The sequence below is a fragment of the Podarcis raffonei genome, chromosome 5 (genome assembly GCF_027172205.1).
Source record: "Podarcis raffonei isolate rPodRaf1 chromosome 5, rPodRaf1.pri, whole genome shotgun sequence".
NCBI classification, from domain to species: Eukaryota; Metazoa; Chordata; class Lepidosauria; order Squamata; family Lacertidae; genus Podarcis; species Podarcis raffonei.
The window spans coordinates 87,272,396-87,294,284 of record NC_070606.1 but is presented as its reverse complement, the minus strand read 5'-3'; the positions used below and the strand labels follow the sequence as shown (position 1 = coordinate 87,294,284).

The 21,889-nt window shown below is 46.0% G+C and overlaps 1 protein-coding gene and 1 long non-coding RNA gene across 2 annotated transcripts in view; one reads left to right on the top strand and one right to left on the bottom strand.

Annotated features, from left to right (window-relative positions):
* The first annotated feature begins 5,472 nt into the window (after positions 1-5,472).
* The window catches only part of PLD1 (phospholipase D1), a 113,039-nt gene continuing 96,622 nt past the window's right edge, over positions 5,473-21,889 (top strand). Inside the window, exon 1 of the mRNA XM_053390553.1 lies at positions 5,473-5,734. The gene's annotated coding sequence lies outside the window, so the exon portion shown is untranslated. The remainder of the gene's footprint in view (positions 5,735-21,889) is intronic.
* LOC128414773 (uncharacterized) lies at positions 12,612-14,826 on the bottom strand. Its single transcript, XR_008330727.1, has 2 exons — positions 14,750-14,826; positions 12,612-13,392 (listed from the first exon to the last, which is right to left on the bottom strand). It is a non-coding gene; the product is annotated as an uncharacterized LOC128414773 (long non-coding RNA).

Sequence of the window (21,889 nt, the reverse complement as noted above, 5' to 3'; positions counted from 1 at the left end):
TCTTATGCAGACTTTACCGCAACGTTTTTGTATACATTGTTTCGCTGCAGAAGTGCATTGCGAGATTAGGAGAAATGCGAATTTCAAAGGGTGACTGCGTTTCAGTACTTGTACTGTTTCGAAACCGAATGATACATGTTTGCCTTTAAATGCAAGCCGAACCAAAGTTCTTTCCCATCCCTATCTCAGACTGTCAATCATGATGACTGGGGTTGACACAGGTTGGAGTCCAATGACATCTGGAGGGTGGTGGGTTCTCCCGCCCCCCAGCCTTTGCAGTAACAATGAGTAGGCAAGAAATATGGCTGTATCTTTTTTTGAGAGGGCATACTTGTGGTCTGAAATGAGGGGAGGGAGTCAGTTTCTAAATTTATTGTTGTTGTTCTTTATTAATTTTACATAGTGCTTGTATACCAGAATGGCTTCCATGTGGTTTGCAACACTAAAGCAATATTTAATATTTAAAACAACTTGTTGGAAGACACCCTGGGGAGGCCTGACCAGGTGGGCGGGGTATAAGTTATTTATTTATTTATTTATCATTTTAACTGCTTGTTTTCCCCCTGCCAGACTTTGGCTAGCTCAGCCAACTTTATCCCCACTGCTGAACAGAGTTTAGATCTTATGTACTTTATGCAGGCTTAACTTACGCTGGCTTTTCCTACACTAGCTAAAGGTAAAGGGACCCCTGACCATTAGGTCCAGTCGTGGCCGACTCTGGGGTTGCGGCGTTCATCTCATTTTATTGGCCAAGGGAGCCGGCATACAGCTTCCGGGTCATGTGGACAGCATGACTAAGCCGCTTCTGGCGAACCAGAGCAGCGCATGGAAACGCTGTTTACCTTCCCGCTGGGGCGGTACCTATTTATCTATTTCCACTTCATGCTTTCGAACTGCTAGGTTGGTAGGAGCAGGGACCGAGCAACGGGAGCTCATCCCGTTGCAGGGATTCAAACCGCCGACCTTCCGATCGACAAGTCTTAGGCTCTGTGAATGAATGAATGAATGAATGAATTTATTAATACGGTCACAGACCAGCGTCAACACACACAATATCACAGATCATAAAAAAAATATATCAGAAATACAAAAGACAATATGAATATAACAAGGATTTAAATATAAAAAATAAAATTAATTATTAGCGTGCCCCCTGTAATTAACATTTAGGGGTTTAGTCACTATGGAATACCACTTGCTTCCTGCGATTAATTGCAGACGCACAGAATTTAGCTACATTTAATGTAGTCTTGGGATTCTTGTCCTCTAGCAGTAGTTTTAAACTATGGTGTTCCGATTCTTTCCTGGACTTTTGCAAAACAGGTGTAATAAAAGTCAAATGTATATCCTCATAATAATAATAATAATAATAATTTATTATTTATACCCCGCCCATCTGGCTGGGCCTCCCCAGCCACTCTGGGCGGCTTCCATAAAAACCAAAAATACAGTAAAATATCACACGTTAAAAACTTCCCTGAACAGGGCTGCCTTAAGATGTCTTCTGAATGTCAGGTAGTTGTTTATCTCTTTGACATCTGGTGGGAGGGCATTCCACAGGGCAGGCGCCACTACCGAGAAGGCCCTCTGCCTGGTTCCCTGTAGCTTTGCTTCTCGCAATGAGGGAACCGCCAGAAGGCCCTCGGCGCTGGACCTCAGCGTCCGGGCAGAATGATGGGGGTGGAGACGCTCCTTCAGGTATACTGGACCGAGGCCGTTTAGGGCTTTAAAGGTCAGCACCAACACTTTGAATTGTGCTCGGAAACGTACTGGGAGCCAATGTAGGTCTTTCAAGACCGGTGTTATATGGTCTCGGCGGCTGCCCCCAGTCACCAGTCTAGCTGCTGCATTCTGGATTAGTTGTAGTTTCCGAGTCACCTTCAAAGGTAGCCCCACGTAGAGCGCATTGCAGTAATCCAAGCGGGAGATAACCAGAGCATGCACCACTCTGGCGAGACAGTCCGCAGGCAGATAGGGTCTCAGCCTACGTACCAGATGGAGCTGGTAAACAGCTGCCCTGGACACAGATTTGACCTGTGCCTCCATGGACAGCTGTGAGTCCAAAATGACTCCCAGGCTGCGCACCTGGTCCTTCAGGGGCACAGTTACCCCATTCAGGACCAGGGAATCCTCCACACCTGCCCGCCTCCTGTCCCCCAAAAACAGTACTTCTGTCTTGTCAGGATTCAACCTCAATCTGTTAGCCGCCATCCATCCTCCAACCGCCTCCAGACACTCACACAGGACCTTCACCGCCCTCACTGGTTCTGATTTAAAAGAGAGGTAGAGCTGGGTATCATCCGCATACTGATGAACACCCAGCCCAAACCTCCTGATGATCTCTCCCAGCGGCTGCATGTAAATGTTGAAAAGCATGGGGGAGAGGACAGAACCCTGAGGCACCCCACAAGTGAGAGCCCAGGGGTCTGAACACTCATCCCCCCCCACCACTTTCTGAACACGGCCCAGGAGGAAGGAGCGGAACCACTGTATGACAGTGCCCCCAGCTCCCAGCCCCTCAAGACGGTCCAGAAGGATGTTATGGTCGATGGTATCAAACGCCGCTGAGAGATCCAGCAGAACTAGGAAGCAGCTCTCACCTTTGTCTCTAGCCCGCCGGAGCTCATCAACCAGTGCGACCAAGGCAGTTTCAGTCCCATGATGAGGCCTGAACCCCGACTGGAAGAGATCCAAATGGTCCGCTTCTTCCAGGCGTGCCTGGAGTTGTTCGGCAACCGCTCGCTCAATCACCTTGCTCAAGAATGGAAGATTTGAGACTGGGCGATAGTTGGCCATCGTGGCCGCATCTAAAGATGGTTTTTTAAGAAGCGGTTTAATAACCGCCTCTTTCAGCGGGTCTGGGAAGGCTCCCTCACGGAGGGAAGCATTCACCACCCCACGAAGCCCATCGCCCAGTCCTTCCCGGCTAGCTTTTATAAGCCAGGATGGGCAAGGATCCAGGAGACAGGTGGTTGGTTTCACTCGTCCAAGCAGCCTGTCCACATCCTCGGAGGTAACAGATTGGAATTGATCCCACTCAACTTGACTAGACAGAACTCTAGCACTCTCCCGCCCCGGCCCTGCTCCCACGGTGGAGTCTACTTCTTCCCGAATCTGAGCGATTTTATCTGCAAAAAACTTTGCAAAATCATTGCAGGAGAACATGTGGCCCATACTGGGCCCCGATGTTGCAGGTGGTTCCGCTAAATTGTGAACCACCTGAAAAAGTCTCCTGCTGCTGTTTTCTGCAGATGCAATAGAGGCGGTGAAGAAATTCTTCTTCGCCGTCGCTATCGCCACTTGGTAGGCTCGACGTTGAGCTCTAACCTGTGTCCGGTCAGATTCGGAATGAGTTATCCGCCACCGGCGCTCTAGCCGTCTCAACGATTGTTTCATTGCCCTCAGATCCGTGGAAAACCACGGGGCTGTCCGGGCTCCATGCAATCGGAGAGGGCGCTTCGGAGCCAAACAGTCAATAGCCCTGGTTAACTCCACATTCCAGCGGGCCACCAGGGAATCAGCTGAAAGGCCATCAACATGGGATAAAGCATCCCCTACCACTCTCTGGAAACCATTTGGATCCATTAAGTGGCGGGGGCGGACCATCCGAATTGGTCCCACCTCCCTGCAGAGGGGATGGGTCGCAGAGAAGTCCAGTTGCACCAGGAAGTGATCTGACCATGGCACTTCTTTCGTTTCGCTTTTACTTAGTGTCAGATCACCAACATCCATAGAGGTAAACACCAGGTCCAAGGCATGTCCGCGGCTATGGGTTGGGCCAGACTTATTCAGGGACAGCCCCATGGAGGCCATGCTTTCCACGAAGTCCCGAGCGGCCCCTTGTAAGGTCGTGTCGGCATGGATGTTAAAATCCCCTAGGACGACCAAGCTAGGTGTCTCCAGGAGAACATCCGCCACGACCTGAAGCAGCTCGGGCAGGGAATCCTTGGTGCAGCGGGGAGGTCGGTACACCAAAAGGAATCCTGTACTGCCCCTATTGCCCAACTTCCAGAACATGCACTCGGAAAACTGGGTCTTCCCAACAGGACGCCTGGTGCAAACTAATGACTTCCTAAAAATCACTGCAACCCCCCCTCCCCGCCCACATGACCTGGGTTGCTGTGCGTAAGAGAAACCTGGTGGACAAGCAGCGGCAAGGACAGGCCCATCTGCTTCATCCAACCAAGTCTCTGTTACACATGCCAGGTCAAGTCCTCCATCCATGATCAAGTCATGGATGGCAGTGGTCTTATGAATCATTGACCTGGCATTGCACAGCAGCAATGTAATAGTACATGTAATAGTACATGTGAAGCAGTTTCAACTTCCAACGAGCCACAAGGGCAGACCCGTGCTGTAGGCTCTGTGGTTTAACCCACAGCGCCACCCGTGTCCCCCTACTTTGTGTTAAGATTGCTCCCTAAGACACTGTAAGTGTTCTTGCTTAATAGAGGGAACAGAACAGGGAAACCCAGAAAGATAATAGGACAGTACGAACAGCAGTAAAAAGCCTTTCAACCTGTTAATGCAGACATTTCAGCTATTAGAATTAAAACTCTTATTTCAGACTTTCGTAGTATTCTGGGTGTCCATGGACTATGGGTTTTCTACCTGTCATGGAAGCAGCTGTTGAGAGAGGAAGCGAGGCTCAAGCATCGCTATTGAAGTCTGCTAGATCTTAGTGCAAGTTGCTTTCTGGAAATGCTCCAATCCTATGCACACTTTGTTTGGGATGAATTTGCAGTGAATGGGATTTGCTATACAATTGCTGAGGGTTGCAGCCTAAATAAGAACTCCTAGCAGAATAATAATGATCCCTGCTATATGCGTGATTGTGTTAAGAATGATATGAATTCTGTACCCAAATTGTGACTCTGTTGCTTTGTCGAGGGAAGAGTCGAGCAGCCACCGTAATGAAGAATTGCATCAAGTCCTTTTCTAGGTTTCTCCCACCTCTTTGCATTTGCAATTGGGGTAATAAACACTGACTGTTTAAATGGCTATGATAGACACACCTGGTTTTACAACAGCGGCATGTGATCTGTAGGAACCGACACTGAACAAGCATTTAAAATTACAGCCTTTTTCACTGCGAACTGCTTGACTTTAAAGAGGGTTAAAATGCAGTGGAATGAATAACATATTCCCCATCACGCTGCAGCTGTCTTCAAAGGGATGCACAATGCGATTCATTTGCATTGTAAACAAGCTGTAGAATCTTGCGCTTTGTGGGTCACAAATACCTTGAAGAGATGTGGGTAACAATTGCAGATGAATATATCTCCGATGAAGTTCATCTACCTGCACCGTTTTAAAAAATAATAATGTTCCCCTGGGTTTTGAGAGAGAGTGTCTAGTGGCAAAACACAGAGGGCTTAATAAGCTCATTCAGACTGTGGCTTTTCCTCTCTGCCTCCCTCCCATTCGAATTGGCTCCAAGGGGAGTGGCTTCCCTTTGATCAGCTCGAATTCATAGGCTGAAGGATCTCGTGGGCTGGATTTTCCCTTAAACTGCCTCTGTGGAACAAGCTCAAGATCTCTGAGCTAAAGAAGCACTTAGCTAGAAGCCGTTTCCCAGTTTCTGAAGAGACCCTGGGTGTTCAATTGCCTTTTCCTGAACACCGGCATGGTCATTTAACTTAACACTGAAGGAGAGCACTTGGCTATTCTTTTTTAAAAGGAGAAAAAACACACCAGAAGGACAATGGGTCGCTTTCCTCCCTCGGGGCACAAGGTTAGTACACTTCAAACTTCTACGCGTATATGTCAACTGTCCGTGTTGATTCTCTCAACTTGTTGCCAGGCTGTCATGGAGCTGGTGACAGCCCTAGGCAGTCGAGGCTTCAGCTTCCTGCCTGCTAACAAGGGGAGAAGGATGACTTTATATAGGGTATTTTTTAATTTTTGCAGAACAGGAGGGGTTGCTTTCAATATAAACGATGGCAGGGATCTGGCTGTTAAAGGATTAAAAATGGAAGTTTCCTCTGGAAAGCTATCTGTCGCCTTCAGTTTTGGCATGTACAATTTAAAATGACTTTTCTTGCCGGGTTTCACTTTGCTTTTGATTTGGCTTTGCTCCCAACACACTGAGCACCCCAGAAGTTTGGAAGGGGAACGATCAACTCCTTTGCAAGGGGCTGGCCTCTTAAAAGATTATGTAATGGGCTTATTAGAAGCTATGTAGTGCCTGAACGTATAGATCCGAAACTTCTGTAGATTTCAGATGGCAAATGGGCAAAGATGGATAGCTCTTAATGAAATAAACTTTTCTGAGAAACCCTCAAAGATCTTTGCCAGGCAAAGAGAGCCGGTACTTCTCTTTCTCTCCCTCTCGTCACTAGATTGGGCAGCCACAGTACAATGTTTGATGGTCGTCCTTATTGGTTTAACCAGCAGTCATTTTGTTGTAACCACAACTTGCTCCTGTGAAGAAGAAAATGTGCAAATTTGTGTTGATTCCTCAGGTCCAAGTGCTAGCAAGCTCAAGCCCAGAATGGATGGAGAAATTATACTACCTCTTGGGAATCCTGGTCCCCTGCTTGCAGGATCCTCTTAGGCAATTGGTTGGCCACTGTGAGAACAGGATACTGGACCAGATGGGACTTTGGTCTGATCCTGCAGGGCTTTTCTTATGTCCTTAAGTGCATGGAGCAGAAGGTCCAAAGGCCTGGCATCATAGAGAGAGGGCCTAGTGGCCTTCTTGGTGAGAGCCAATGTTGTTGTTGTTGTTTACAAATTCTTCCCTTGAGGCATCCCGAAGCAATTTAAAATAATAGGTATGTATAAAGAGATCAATATCAACTTATGCAAAACAGGTGCATCTAAAAGGATTGCATATGTAAAGACAATATATTAAAACGACAGCAGTGAGTGCATAAAATCAATTCAAAGACAGATGCCAACTGGGAAGAAGATATTGATGGGCTCTCGACAGGAACGTCTTTAACAGGTGCCAAAAAGACCATAGGGATGTGCGTTGAGAGGGAGTTCACAGGACAGGTGCTGCCAGACTGAAAGCATGATTCCAACACTGCGCAGAATGGACCTCCTGATAGGGTGGTCTCTGCAGGACACTCTAGTAGTTAGAGACCTGGGTTCAGATGCTCACCCAGCCACGAAGCACATTCAGTCACCTTGGAGACTTCAGCCTCACCTACCTCATGGCTGATAACAGGGTAAAAGAGGCGAACATGGAGAAGGACCATAGAAACTACCCCTTGCATCTTGTTGGTATAAAGACTGGCTATTGAGGCAGATGAAACTGTCAAGGCTGAGAGACGGTTCTAGATCTTAGGTCTATATAAACAGGCAATGACATGGGGTTGGATATCTAGGATTACCTGGGTGATTCAGGTCTGTGGTGCTAGTGACCTGGCTTAAACGGCCTCGGGTTTCTTCCACCACAGTGTTATAGGCATCATGAAATGGTGTCTTCCCTGAAAGTCTCCCAGGTGTGAGCACAACAGTGTTGACACTATGAGATACGTAGGTGTGGTTTCAAACCTGCTATGGACACCCTAAGGATTCTTTTCTGCAAGTTGCTGTCTGTCCATGCATCTGACTTGCCAGCAGACCTGGTTCATTAGTGCAGTTCTTGGGAGCAAGGCCTGGGACTTACTCCTGTGTAAAACTGGTGTGTGTGTGTGTGTGTGTGTGTGAGAGAGAGAGAGAGAGAGAGAGAGAGACAGAGACACAGACACAGATACAGATGAGAGAGAGAGAGAGAGAGAATGTGCACACACAAATGCTTATACAAAAAATATATTGGGATTAGTTTTGTAATTATTTGGAAAGTGAGCAGAGTCCTAGCTTCCTAGCTAGCACATTTACCTCAGGAAGAGTTCCATGAATGGCCAGTTCTAGCATAAACATTTCAAGTGCGATCAGGGGCAGTTGGTACAAAAGGGTAGCATCCTATTAGTGAGGATGTAGTGATTACAAGGGACGCGGGTGGTGCTGTGGGTTAAACCACAGAGCCTAGGACTTGCCGATCAGAAGGTCAGTGGTTCGAATCCCCGCGATGGGGTGAGCTCCCGTTGCTCGGTCCCTGCTCCTGCCAACCTTGCAGTTCGAAAGCACATCAAGTGCAAGTAGATAAATAGGTACCGCTCCAACGGGAAGGTAAACGGCGTTTCCGTGCGCTGCTCTGGTTCGCCAGAAGTGGCTTAGTCATGCTGGCCACATGACCCGGAAGCTGTACGCCGGCTCCCTCGGCCAATAAAGCGAGATGAGCGCCACAACCCCAGAGTCGGCCACGACTGGACCTACAAACATGGGCATTTGAAGCAATAAAACAGGGGGGAACCAATGTGTTTTTAGCTTTTATCAGCTCTTCATCAGGGGAAAAATAGATGCAAACTGTTTCTCATGGGATCCCTGCAGGAGTTCCACACTCTGAGCATCAAACATGTGGGAATTGAGCCAGAGTTAATTGACTCTGCAGAGAGTTAGCTAAGATAACAGGGAATCTATTTTTATTTTTTAAAAAGAAATTCTCAGAAAATAATCCCTTAAGCATTTTTGTCTCCTCTGTTGCCTCCCAAGTTGCACAGGGAGCAATGCTCTTATTAAATTACTTGCATGCCATTCCTTTAATAGAACTTTTGAAGGAAAAAAAGGGAGTCTAAGTGTCAGCCTCACTTTTATCTCTTGTTTATTGCTGGAGTGAAGTGAACCTGGAATTTCTCTAGATAACCAGGGAACAGCCCAAGTGTGCCAAGGTAACCTAGGGGACTTTTAGGTCACTAAGACTGCCTTCAGGCTTGCTTGGCAGGAAATCTCTGAAGAGGAGCTTCCCAGGTGTGAACTTGGACCCTTCTGTTTGCCAGTTACCTGTTTTACCACTGAGTTCCAAACCCCCAGTCAGTAAGCCGAAATGGCCTTGTTACCTACTAGACGTGTAATTTTTGCTCTTTGAGGTGGGAATTATTCTGTTAATGGATTCCAGTCTGTTGTTGTTGTTTTTTAAAGTGTTCCTGCTCACTAGGGCCTAGGGTAGCACCAGTCCAGGTTTTGCATAAAACCGAGGAGCTCTAGACCTGAGAGCAGTTGCAAAGACAGATTTCTAATGGGTCTTTCTCTTTTTTATTTATTTTTATTATAAAATTTTTAACATGTCAATTCCAACAATCATTTAACATAACTTCTTATCTTATACAATATTTTAGACTTCCGTCAACAACCTCTGAAGATTTTCTGTTCTTTATCACTTGTTCTGCATTTCTTAATTTCTCTATTACTTTTAATTGTCCTTAACTAATAATTCTTTTCAATATTTCACAGAGTCCTCCTGACAGAACTTCTTGTAGTCCTACTAGTGCAATCTGTTTCTAATGGGTCTTTCTCCTGTCTGATGTTAGAATTTGTTCTCAAGAAGTAAGGTGTTTTAGTCCACCACTCTTCGTGTAAATATTACATATTTCATAGAATCATAGAGTTGGAAGGGACCTTGAAGATCTTCTGGTCCAACCCCCCCCTGCAATGCAGGAATCTTAAGCTAAAGCATCCATGACAGATGGCTATCCAGCCTCTACTTAAAAACCTCCAAGGAAGGAGAATCCATCACCTTGTGTGGGAGTCCATTCCATTGTTGAATAGCTCTTAGTGTCAGAAAGTTTTTTTCTGATGTTTGGTCATAATAATAATAATAATAATAATAATAATAATAATAATAATAATTTATTTGTACCCCGCCCATCTGGTTGGGTTTCCCCAGCCACTCTGGGCGGCTTCCAACAAAGATTAAAAATAAATTAAAATATCACAATATTAAAAACTTCCGTGAACAGGGCTGCCTTCAGATGTCTTCTGAATGTCAGATAGTTGTTTATTTCCTTGACATCTGAAGGGAGGGCATTCCACAGGGCAGGTGCCACTACCAAGAAGGCCCTCTGCCTGGTTCCCTGTAACCTCACTGCGAGAAGGCCCTCGGTGCTGGACCTCAGTGTCCGGGCAGAACGATGGGGGTGGAGACGCTCCTCCAGGTATACTGGGCCGAGACCGTTTAGGGCTTTAAAAGTGAGCACCAACACTTTGAATTATGCTCGGAAACGTACTGGGAGCCAATGTAGGTCTTTCAATACGGGTGTTATGTGGTCTCAGCGGCCGCCCCCAGTCACCAGTCTAGCTGCCGCATTCTGGATTAGTTGTAGTTTCCGCCCCACGTAGAGTGCATTGCAGTAGTCCAAGCGGGAGATAACTAGAGCATGCACCACTCTGGCGAGACAGTCCGCGGGCAGGTAGGGTCTCTCCTTTCTTGCAACTTGAAGCCATTGGTACAGACCTATCCTCTGGAGCCGGAAAAAACAACAACAAGCTTACAGGACCAGTGGACCTGCTAGCTAGGGATGATGGGAGTTGTAGTCCAAAAACAGCGGAAGACCCAAGATACACCTCTGCAAATAGTCTGCACCATTTGCAACAACAACAACAGTGCTTACTGGTACTTCTTTTGCTCAGCTTGAGAGTTTGAGTATGAAGAGGCATATTTCAAACTCGATGGTTCTGAGGGAATGTTGGCTTTGCAGACCCTTGAATTAAGAAAATTATGTTGTGAAATAAATGCATGAAAGTTGAATTTGTGCCCTTGAGAGCAGCGGCCCTTTATTTATTGATTTTAGGGATTTATAGTCTCCTTCAACAAGTTCCCAGGGTGGCTTACAAAAACATTAAAATAAAAAAAATGCAATATAAATCCATTCATGTTGTTACGGTGTGATGAATGCACAGGTGAAGAATCACAAAACATTGCCCAGCCATGCACAGAGCTGGTGGTTAATTAGATACAGATAGATAGATAGATAGATAGATAGATAGATAGATAGAAGATAGATAGATAGATAGATATAATGTTACGGTTAAAACATTGTGTTGTGCTAGCACATTTCAATTTGGAATATTTTTTGAGCCTCCACCTTAAGCTTAGAACATCTGCATTCTTTCTGTCTCACCTGTCTTACTCATTGAATATAGTTTTTGAACTGGATTTCAGTGAAGCTAATGTATTTTGACTCTTTCCCCCAGGATCACTTGAAGCCATATAACATGATGAGCAGTTGTAAACTAAAGTTAACAAACCGTAGCTTATCCTAAAAAACCCCAGAATAGGTGTAGCTGCTGATGCAGAAGAACCCGTCTTTGCAAAACGCTGTAGAGCACAGTGTCCCTTTCGCTTCAGGGGTGGGTGGGTTCAAGGATTTGTGAGGTCCACAAGGAATGTCCTTCACTAGTGAGTGACCCAGCAGGGTTTCCTCCTCTTTCTACTGTCCTGTATGTGACAGGATTTGCCACTGGGTGTATGCTTGACAGCCAACCCTAGTCCCTGGCCCCCCTATGAGGAACAGTTGCAGTATTTGACAGGTGACATGATAGACGTTTATACAATTATGTATGGCATAGAGGAAATGGATAGGGGACGCGGGTGGCGCTGTGGTCTAAACCACCGAGCCTCTTGTGCTTGCCGATTGGAAGGTCGGCGGTTCGAATCCCTGCGAAGGGGTGAGTTCCCGTTGCTCTGTCCCAGCTCCTGCCAACCTAGCAGTTCGAAAGCACGCCAGTGCAAGTAGATAAATAGGTACCGCTCCAGCGGGAAGGTAAACAGCATTTCTGTGCGCTTTGGCTTCAGTCATGGTGTTCCATTGCGCCAGAAGCGGTTTAGTCATGCTGGCCACATGACCTGGAAAGCTGTGGACAAATGCCGGCTCCCTCGGCCTGAAAGCGAGATGAGCGCCGCAACCCCATAGTCGCCTTAGACTGGACTTAACCATCCAGGGGTCCTTTACCTTTTTACCTTTTACTAGGAGTTGAATGAGTTCTTCGTTTTGTCCCATATGCCTCTGTAGTTGTGCTTGCATTTGAGCGTCTCTTTCTTAGAACTTCTTAAAATGCTCTCAAACATTTGGTCAGTAGGGAGTCTAGTGAATTGCCCTGAGACTGTCCTCTTTGAGGAAGGAGACTGTTGCTCATACAAGGACCCTGGAAAGAAGGCATTCAGGTTGCAGCATTTCCGTCTGGCTGCATGCACACAACACCTTTCAAGCACATTCACAGCACATCCACCCCAAAACGATTTGGCACGTTAGTTTGTTAGGGGTTGCTTGGAATTGCAGTTCTCTGAGGGGTAAACAACAGCAACCAGACTCCTTTGAGGGAATGAATGTGCTTCAAATGTGCTTTAAAGGTACAGTGGTACCTCGGGTTAGATACGCTTCAGGTAACATACGCTTCAGGTAACATATGCTTCAGGTTACATACGCTTCAGGTTACAGACTCCGCTAACCCAGAAATAGTACCTCAGGTTAAGAACTTTGCTTCAGGATGAGAACAGAAATCGTGCTCCGGCAGCGCGGCAGCAGCGGGAGGCCCCATTAGCTAAAGTGGTGCTTCAGGTTAAGAACAGTTTCAGGTTAAGAACGGACCTCCAAAACGAATTAAGTACTTAACCTGAGGTACCACTGTATAGTGCATACAAAGCCCAAGTCCAGGCTGTTCAGATCCAACAACAGTTTATAGAACAACAAACACGAGAAAAAGAAAGATGGCTACAACCAACCAACAGGATTTGCGGAGATGTACACAGAGAAAGATGTAAATAATCGAGACCACGCAGTCTGTGAGAGTCTGCAGCTAAGCTCAGAGCTTGCTGAATCCTGAGGTTTAATTTCTGGGAAAGCTGTGTCTTAATATTTGGAGGGAGCAGTTCCTGCAGTTCCTGCAGCAGCAGAAGAAGAAGATAATGGATTCTGCTCAACTGGGCTGAAGGTGACTGACTTTGAAGAGAGAACAGATGTCTGATGTCATTCTGAGAAAGCCACTTGACAATCCTGAGATACCATCAGGAGCTTGAACCACCTTCTTTTGCTATCAGTTGTCAACACTGGCTAGTGACGATATTCTTTTATATACATATTTGCTGACGGGTTGGGGTGGGCGGGCAGAAAGCGTTAACTTCTGCTGAAATGATGCCCATACCTTCACCTGGGAAGGAAGTTGGCGTCTTTCAAGCTCCCCGTTTTACCAGTGCTTGCAAAACTGGATTGTAACTCTTTGTGTACAGTATTTATGTGTATCTCTTCGAGCAAAATCCGAGTTTATTGTATATTTGTTCCTCTTTATATGTGGGTGGAAAAGAAAGAAAATGATCTCACTTGCGTCACCCAGTATAGAAACAAAAATATGTGGCCAAGAATTGGGAATGAGCTACAGCTGGCCACAGGTGGATCAGAATTCAAAGCCAAGCTGATCCATATCTCAGAGTTGAAAGTGGGGATCACCTTGCACTAGGAGGCAGGAGCGCAATGTGTGAATGAATTTTTCTGCCTTTTTTGTAGCAAGACGTTTGCACCAGGACTTAAGGCTATGGCATTCCCTTCCTGGGGGACTCCAGTAAGCACCCTGTACTTTAAGCAGGGTGGATAAAAATAAACGATTTAAAAAAATAAAAAATAAATCGAATTTTTAAAATAAAATGCTTTTGGAGGAAAAATCTTTCTAAAGATAGTTTTCTGTTTAAGGAAATAAGGATTTGTTTTAAGTTTTTCATGTGCGCTAAAACTCAGTCTAAGTTTTTTTTTTTTAAAAACTTGTTGAACCACATCAGTTAACGAACATGGATACATATGTTATGATATTATTGTTTGAGTTAAATTAATTGTTTAGATTGTTATTAAGGAAATGATTATTTTTCTCCTTCCAATAAAGTACAGCAGAAAACTTGACTGTCCAAATATAAACAGTCAACTTATTAAACCTCACAATAATTTCATAATTATCTGTCTATGTATTTCTAATAGTATAACCAAATCAGTAATTTTTGATAGAACTGTAAAAACTACTCTGGAAATTTATTATTGTCTCAGGAGGTACAAATGATGTAGGTTCATGAGCCGAATTGAATTTCTCACCCATCTCTAAACACTCCATTCCAAATTACATGTTTTGAATTTATATAGTATTTGGTAGTTGAGTATTCATAGGCAAGTTTATAAAATTCCCACTGAGACCTTCAGACATCTGTAAATGGGGATATTCCTTTCGTACATTATAAACCTGTGGTTAATTAGGCTCTAGAATTCAACCTGTTCCTTCTTCAAATTTTTCTTTCCTCCTTTCATTTTTTCTTGAAGACATTTTTCTATTCCCAGGAGCTTTACAGTCTAACGGGCCCATCCTCTCCTCTTTTTAGAAGTAATTTAACACAATTCAGGCATGGAGACAGTTGATTTCATTGCTGTGTGTTGTTCCCATGAGTATCACTAGCTTAAATATAAAATATAATTTATTATGATTGGGGAAGAGGGAGGGGTTATTTCACTGCATTTTTTACCACCAGAGTTCCACACCTGAACTTCAATCCCAAATCCAGGAGCAGCGGCTGGGAGGGGAGAGGAGTAAAGTACTTTGGAAAGCTGTTCTTCTTTGGAAGTCCAGTCATCATTACGAAAAATGAAAGATGCTATCTTGGAATAATTACAGTTATGAAATACAGTTGAGTCATGAGTCCTCAGGCCTGCCTATAAGTGTAAGGCACAGTAGACCTTGAAGACAGGCCTGCTTTGGTGTTACATGCATACAGTAGCATACTCAATGTGGACTTCAGGATAGAGCCCTCACAGAGTGCTTTTTGCCTGGTTAAAATGTGTCTTTGGAATGCAGCTGTGGCGTTTGCCCGTTCGTTTAGAAAATGTTTGTACAGGGGAGAGAGAAAGGGTTAAAAATGTAGACCAATAGGAAAGGCGGAGGCGGAGCCTACCTGTTTATAAAAGGGCTTAGCCCGAGGTTTGAGTTAGTTGTTGGCGGGTAGTTGGTTGGTTTTAGTGGGTTGGTTGGGAAAGGCAGTTGGCAAAGCAGTTGGCAGGCAGTTGGAAATAGAGACAGTTACTGCAGTGGGTTCTTGAGTGAGGGGAGATAGAAGAGATAGAGGAAAATAAGACTAAGAAAGTAAAGAGTAACAAGGTTTGCAATGCCGTTAAAGTTTGTTTGTGTCTGAAATAAACTACACTCTTCTTTATTAATTTGAGAACCTGACTGAGACTGAAGTGATTTTACCAGGGAGGACCTGGTTGGTGGCAGCGGATTAGTGGTGTACGGGTCAATAGTCCGTGAGACAACCGGGGGCGCCGGACGAACGCCACATCCGCAATACTTCTTGCTTGCCTGGGCAGATAGAGAAGAAGGAGGCAGTTCAGAATTACAACAGGGGTTTGAGGGAGATCAAAGCTCAGAGGCAGATGAGGGGGAAAGCTGGGAAATAATGGGAGAGGAGGAAGAAGAAGAAGCACCAGAGGGGGAACAGCTGAAGGACAGAGTGTCTTTAGAAAGCATTCCAGACGCCTCCCCCCAAAAAACCTAGCGGGCATTGAAAGTACGAGAGCAGAGAGCTCAGAGACAATCTCAGCACCCGTACCGATGATGCATAATGGGAGAGAGGGAGCGGGTGGAGACTCACTTGACTCCCAAGTGGCTGCCTGTCTAAGCCTCTCTCTGTGAATATTGAATAAAAAGCACTGGTAAGAACTTTCCTTGTCTTACCAGTTCCTGGCAATGTACTGTGGGGGGTTGGATCCTCTGACACCTGACAGCTAGGTGGGCCATTGGCCTGATCCTGCAGGCTAATCTTACGTTCTTATGTTCTGGAGGGAGGGAGGCGGTGGGGAATAAATGTGTAGAAGCCTTTGGCTTAGTCTAATGCACAAAAGCAAGGTTCACATTCCTTGCTCCACCCACTTTTGTCCCGCCCCCCTCAAGCGATTCCCCTGAAAGGGATGGGGGCTATTCTGCTGGGGGGGAAAGGACCTGTTGTAAGCACTGGCTGCAGGGGTTCAGCAAGGGTTGAATTTCACATGAGCGGAGCCTCTGGGGCCAGTTTGGAGGTCCCCGCTGAGGCAAAAACAGCCGTGCCTTTGCCCAGTATTCCACCTTGCGGCGGCGATCAATCATAGTGCCCAACAGATGTTCCATTTTCATTGCAGCTCTCATGTCGTGTCCCGTTGTGTCTGCCAGACTGCTACCCCGAGCATACATAATAATAAGTAAATCCTGTCAAACAAAATGGGCCTAAAGTCAATGTGTGTAGAAATAGGCTGTCAGAATGATGGATGGTGCTGCTAGACCCCCCAAGCTGAGTCTGTTATGAAGCTTGCCCAGCAACTTCTACCTCCTTTTTTGCTGGACTCAGACCCTATCTTCACTAAAGTGGTATGATACGGCTATAAATATATAAACAGTCATGGCTTCCCTCAAATAATCCTGGGGATTGAAGTTGGTTTAGGGTGCAAAGAGTTGCCAGGAGACTCCTGGTCCCCTCACAAAGGTACAATTCCCAGAGTCTCTGGGAAGAGCGATTGACTATTAAGCCACGGGCGGAGGAAGAGGAGGTAAAGGACCCCTGACAGTTAAGTCCAGTCGCGAATGACTCTGGGGTTGTGGTGCTCATCTCGCTTTACAGGCCGAGGGAGCTGGCGTTTGTCCGCAGACTGTTTTTCCAGGTCTTGTGGCCAGCATGACTAAGCTGCTTCTGTCGAAACCAGAGCAGTGCACGGAAACGCCGTTTACCTTCCCGCCGGAGTGGTACCTATTTATCTACTTGCACTTTGACGTGCTTTCAAACTGCTAGGTTGGCAGGAGCAGGGACTGAGCAACAGGAGCTCACCCCATTGCGGGGATTCGAACCGCCAACCTTCTGATTGGCAAGCCCTAGGCTCAGTGGTTTAGACCACAGCGCCACCCCCCTCCTAGTGTAGGCCTTTGGCTGTATGCAATCAATTAAATTGTTATTGTGGGCTCTCACCCTCCAACTGGGGGCCATAAACAAGACCTGTGTGTGTGTGGCACCTTTGCATGTGCTCTCCACAGGAAGTAGCTCAATATGGGAAGGGCTGTGTGGCAGAAGTCTGTGTGCAGACAGACAGTTCCAGCTTCAATCCCCAGCACCTCCAAGTAGGATTGGTAACGTTCCTAGCTAAAAACTTAGAGAGCCAATTGGACATCACCCAGCCAGATGGATCAATGGCTGGACTCGGCGTTAAGGCCGTTTCCTATGTTCCTAGCAGGTTCCTGTGCACCGCCGAGCTACAGTGCTTCCCCAGAGCATCGTTTGAAAACCCTGCATAGTGAATGCCTGCATAGTTTGGCTTTGATTTTGTGAAACGATTGCATTGACACAGCAACAATGCACTCTTTGATACAGGAGGCTTAGGCGGCAAAGCTTGCCAAGTGCTGGCTTCTCTGCCTTATTTCCCCAGTAGTTTTGTGTCCCTTCTCCTGCAATGAGTGGGAAGAGAAAGACATGCACACACACTGAAATATACTCGGAGTCGAGAGTGGATTTCATGCTCTTTATTCAGGTCATAGTGGTGAGGAGGAATGGAAGTTCCCCCAGAATGTCTGCTTTATATACATTCTTTACACAATGGGCCCCCACGTGATTGGCTAATTCCGGTATTCTCCTGCAGGCCAACCAGGTTGCGGATTCACTTCCACCTGGAGCTGGATTGGGTGGTTCCTGTGGACCAATCAGACTGCTGCATTCTGGATCCTATTGTTCTAGGACCAATCAGACTGCTGCATTCTGAATCCTATTGTTCTAGGACCAATCAGACTGCTGCATTCTGAATCCTATTGTTCTAGGACCAATCAGACTGCTGCATTTTGGATCCTATTCAACTCAGTACATAACACCCACATACACAACTTTGTCGCTGGCTGAATTGCTGAGGCCGGCAAAGCAGGGAGCATGCATGCATGCTGGCCAATGCTGCATGCGCCAGTTCTCCTCGAGGTACGGGGAGGGTGCATATCTGCGGCACTCGCTGCCCACACAACTTAAGTTATATAAGTAAGAAACTCATGCTTATTGTTCTGATTGCTTCTGGTTTTAACACTTTCCCAAACCCACTGATGCCTAGTCCCCTCCCAGGGCCCCAGAATGTTGTGGGTGTTTTCTCTCAATTAAAAGCAGATGAAACAACATAAGTGAAAAATTATATAATCAAATCCCAGACCCTGCTCTTCATTTGTCAGACAACTCACCCACTCTCTGCCTGTGTTTCGTAGGTGCTCTAATCACAGAGAAACCATCTGTCTAAACAGACGGAAGAGGGGAGAAGAATGTTCTGCGGACTCCCAGACGTGCGAGAGTGTTTATGTTTGGTGGCGTATGTGTGGGAACAGAGGACCTCAACATTTTGTAGATGGGGACATCCGAGTTTAACTCCTGCGGTGTGCTCCTTGCTTCCTAGAGTGGCGACAAATTCCAGGGGTAACAGCACTAGTTGGGTTTGGTTCCCTTTTGGTCATGGAAGTCTTAAGAGTAGATTAAATCTGCTTCGTTTGCAAACCATGCAAGTGGAGCTTAAGTAAAGAGGAACGGCAGGCGAGAATCTGCAAGGCTGCCGATCTGGCTTTAGCCGTCAGCTCACTCACAGCTCGGCCACATTTGCACCGTACTTTTAAAGCACCTTTAACGCTTTAAACATCTGTGTCTTTTCCCCAAAGAATTGTGGGAGCTGTAGTTTGTTAAGGGTGCTGAGAATTATTAAAGGTAAAGGTAAAGGGACTCCTGACTATTAGGTCCAGTCGTGGCCGACTCTGGGGTTGCGGCACTCATCTCACTTTATTGGCCGAAGGAGCTGGTGTACAGCTTCCGGGTCATGTGGCCAGCATGACTAAGCCGCTTCTGGCAAACCAGAGCAGCACACAGAAATGGTGTTTACCTTCCCGCTGGACTGGTACCTATTTATCTACTTGCACTTTGACGTGCTTTCAAACTGCTAGGTGGCCAAGAGCAGGGACCGAGCAACGGGAGCTCACCCCGTCGCGGGGATTCGAACTGCCAACCTTCTGATCGGCAAGTCCTAGGTTCTGTGATTTAACCCACAGCGCCACCCAGGAGACCCCTCTTCCCCTCCCAGAGCTAAACTAGAGTAGTTTAACAATCCATCCCTCTACCCCAGGACTCTGGGAATTGTAGCTCTGGGAAGTGGAGAAGAACCCTTAACAAACTACAGCTCCCAGGATTCTTTGGGGGAAAGCCATGAGTGTTAAAATGGCATCATAGTGCTTTAAACCAGGCATAGGCAAACTCGGCCCTCCAGATGTTTTTGGCCTACAACTCCCATCATCCCTAACTAACAGGACCAGTGGTCCGCGATGATGGGAATTGTAGTCTCAATACATCTGGAGGGCCAAGTCTGCCTATGCCTGGCTTTAAACGTAGGGGGTGCGTGTGGCCTCATTTTCTGCGTTTGCTTGTTCCAAAGGCAAGGTGCTGTTTCTGCACAGCACCTCCCCTTACTCTGTGTGTGCGAAGAAGAGAGAGGCCTTAAGAGAAGCGCTGCAGGATCAGGCCCAGCATCCTGCTCTCACAGTGGCTTACCAGATGCCTATGGCAAGCCTGCATGCCCTGCTTTCCCAAGCTATGCCTGACATCTCCTTCAAAACTCACAGGAGATGCATTCGCCATCTTGGGCCCTACAATATGCAGGGAACGCTTTGCTGCTGGTGCCGATCCACTCAGTGATGTTTTCAAGTACAGTGGTACCTCGGGTTAAGTACTTAATTCATTCCGGAGGTCCGTACTTAACCTGAAACTGTTCTTAACCTGAAGCACCACTTTAGCTAATGGGGCCTCCTGCTGCCACTGTGCTGCTGGAGCACGATTTCTGTTCTCATCCTGAAGCAAAGTTCTTAACCCGAGGTACTATTTCTGGGTTAGCGGAGTCTGTAACCTGAAGCTTATGTAACCTGAAGTGTATGTAACCCGAGGTACCACTGTAGTGGAACGCCCTTTCTCGCAAGGTGGATCTGTCCCCGACATTATTGGAGGCGCAATGAATCAGTTTGTCTGGCTGTTAATCAGGAAGTTGGTGGTCCAAGCCCACACAGGGACAGCTATGGGCAGGATTCCTGAATTACAGGGGGGGTTGGACTAGTTCACCCTCGGCGTCCCTTCCAATACTGCAATTCTACAAAGTGTCAGGAGACTATCTCCTAACCATTTGCTCACACGAACCAGTACTTAGGGGTTACCAAGGAAGCTGTGGCCAAAACACGACTGTTTCCATTTCCTGATAAGGCAGGATATCTAAGGGCCAACCTAGGCATTTGTTTAATATGTAACAGGCAGCTGTCTATCTTGTTTTTCCCTAACTAATTACTGGCAACAGGGAGCCTGAATCTCACTGTGAAGAAAAGTACAGTGGTACCTCGGGTTACAGACGCTTCAGGTTACAGACTCCACTCACCCAGAAATAGTACCGCGGGTTAAGAACTTTGCTTCAGGATGAGAACAGAAATCGCATGACGGCAAGGCAGCAGCGGCAGGCCCCATTAGCTAAAGTGGTACCTCAGGTTAAGAACAGTTTCAGCTTAAGAATGGACCTCCAGAACGAATTAAGTTCTTAACCCGAGGTACCACTGTAATCCCAATAAACCTGCCCTCTTCCTGTGTCTCCGTTGCAAATAGATTTGGGCTCGTCCAGGGTTGTTGTTTTTCCAGCTGAAACTCAGCTTCTCAGGTGGGCGCCATTGCCATTGTAAGAGAACGAGGGAGGTGTTCATGGTGATTTCTGGCACCTCATCACTTCCCACCTGTAATTAGTTAAAGGAGAAGCAGAGATTAAGCATGGTGTCTAGTTGGCCTGTTTTTTTGGCCTGTAGTAGCAAATTGCAGTTACTTCCCAAAAGAACTTCACATGGAACATGGAACAGAAATACTATAGCTCCTTAGTGCCCATGGAAAGTTATAATATAAACTCAGTAAGTATTTTATCAGTCTGGTATACCTCCATGTAAAAACTGTATTTGCCTATCTTTCCCCTTACCCTTAAAAAAAAATAAATCCATTTTAAACAGGGATACATTCTCCAAATTTGTTAGGGGGGTGTATCCATTTAGTATGATCGAATGATCATAATCTGTTTAGACTCCGCTATTTGACATCTGACAACCATATAATATCCTTTTGTTAACTATAAAAGTGCTGATAAAATGGGTGGCATTATGTCACCTGGGTCAGATAAGAGATATTGTACGTCCCCCCCCGCCCCGCCCCCGCATAGCATAATTAAGGGAAATACAGAATTTGAGTGCTTAATTGCATCTATTAAAGCTGAAAAGCCAAATGAGAAAAATGTATCCCCTTTTATTAAAATTAGGTATGGCATGGTGGCCAATTATAGACATAAGTGAGAGAGAGAGAGAGAGAGATTGGGATAATTATTTCTTTTCGGAGAACCAGTTCTGATTTTGGGAAAAAAACATCACAAGTGCTAACGCAAACGTAAGGCACAGTTTTTCTGGGATTTGACAGGAGATTAAAACATAAGTGTATGTTTTGTGTATATATGTATGTACACTGGTACCTCTGGTTGCGAATGGGATCCGTTCTGGAGGCCCGTTAGCAACATAAAAAGCACGTAACCTGAAGTGCCGTATCTGCGCAGGTGTGCGGTGCGATTTGGCACTTGTGCACATGCGTGAAGCGCGATCTAGCGCTTCTGCACATGTTCGAGCGGCAAAACACGGAAGTAACCCTTTCCGGTACTTCCGGGTCACCGCAGGACGCAACCTGAAAAAAGTAACATGAAGCAAACGTAACATAAGGTATGACTGTATATGTATATATATTTGTTTTTGTGCAAGATCTGTTCTCAATATAGCAAGAATTTGAAGTGTGTATCGTTTTATTTACCCAGAAATAGTACTTTTGGTTTATCTAAATGACACTGATGCTGCAAATTGTATCTTGAATTATTCTACAAAAAGGTGCCATCCTTTTCGTTGGGAAAACACCATCATTGATAGATTGGTTTGGATGCCTTTAGACTGCTGCACTGATGGTGGATTTTAGTGGCCAACTGCAATAGTAAATATCAAGGTTATAATTAATTTG